This window comes from Cynara cardunculus, assembly GCF_001531365.2.
Source record: "Cynara cardunculus var. scolymus isolate 2C chromosome LG 8, CcrdV1, whole genome shotgun sequence".
Taxonomy (NCBI): domain Eukaryota; kingdom Viridiplantae; phylum Streptophyta; class Magnoliopsida; order Asterales; family Asteraceae; genus Cynara; species Cynara cardunculus.
This window is the reverse complement of record NC_037535.1, coordinates 8,268,732-8,270,062: the sequence shown is the minus strand read 5'-3', so window position 1 is coordinate 8,270,062 and position 1,331 is coordinate 8,268,732.

The window sequence follows — 1,331 nt, the reverse complement described above, 5'->3', positions numbered from 1 at the left end:
TGTCTACAAAGGTCAAATTATACAAACATGTGTTAATTATAACATGTTAAAAATCAARCTACTAAATTAATGGGTTTTAGGTTCTACCAGACGAGCACCATGCTCCGAAAATGGTATCGATCCAYCGGTGTGTAGCGAAACTTGGCTATCACGGTTCTCATGCGCCACACCGGAAAGAGCCTTCCAATTATCACTGTTCCAACGATCGACCATCTGGACCCACACCTCTGAAGATATCCAGTTGGGGGGGGGGGATTCTTCAACACACTCATATCCCGGTGGGGGTCCGTTTTATCGTACTGAGGATACCCATTCATCCTTGCTTTTTCTCCAGCTTTCTTCTTCGCGGCACTCATGTTATCATTATACGGCTTGGCCGACTTTCTCTCCCATATCTCCAACATCTGGGCATCCAAAGCCGGATCCCAAATATAATAGCCCTGTACGTAAAAGTTTAGACGATTATTAGGTTCAATACATAAATTATAATAAGTTGAATATATAACACAAGCCTGAAACCGCTCCCACATTTGGCGTCTCACATCCTTTGGGATTTTCTCCCAAGTGGTCCATGGGCCGTCAAACAGCTCTCGGTTGATCTTGGTGATCCGCCGGATCACTTTGGTGTCATTGAAACTATATAATGACGAATTGAATTAGCATCAATACAAATAATATATTTTTATCAGTGACTATAATTTGTTATGAATCCTTTTCGTAACAAGTCTATATGAATCTCGTCTCTATTTTTGAACTTTTGAAGTTGACATTTCTTACAAGGACATCTTGCCCTAGATCGCTCATTAGATAAAGCAAAATCCAAAAATCCAACTACTTCGACTTGGAAAACTGGATTTATAGTCCCGTTTCTATTTATTCGCTTATACATCCATCCTCTATCAGCATTAGTCGACATAGCTACAAATTTACGAAATTATGTGTCAGTTTAATTAGTTGTTAATTATATGTAATATAAAAGTCCTAACATTTGCCCAATAATTGACAACCTAACGTTTGCCCAGTAATTGACAACCCATTTCTAGCATAATATAGACCTCAATTTCGTTTAAAAATACAAGTCCTAACGTTTTCCCAACAATTGGCAACCCAWTTCTAACGTAAATTATATCTCTATTTCGTTTAAAAATACAAGTCCTAACATTTGCCCAACAATTGGCAACTTATTTCTAATTAAAAATTAAGACCTCAATTTCGTTTAAAAATACAAGTCCTAACGTTTGCCCAATTATTGACAACCCATTTCTAGCATAATATAGACCTCAATTTCTTTTAAAAATACAAGTCCTAACGTTTGCCCAACAATTGGCAAC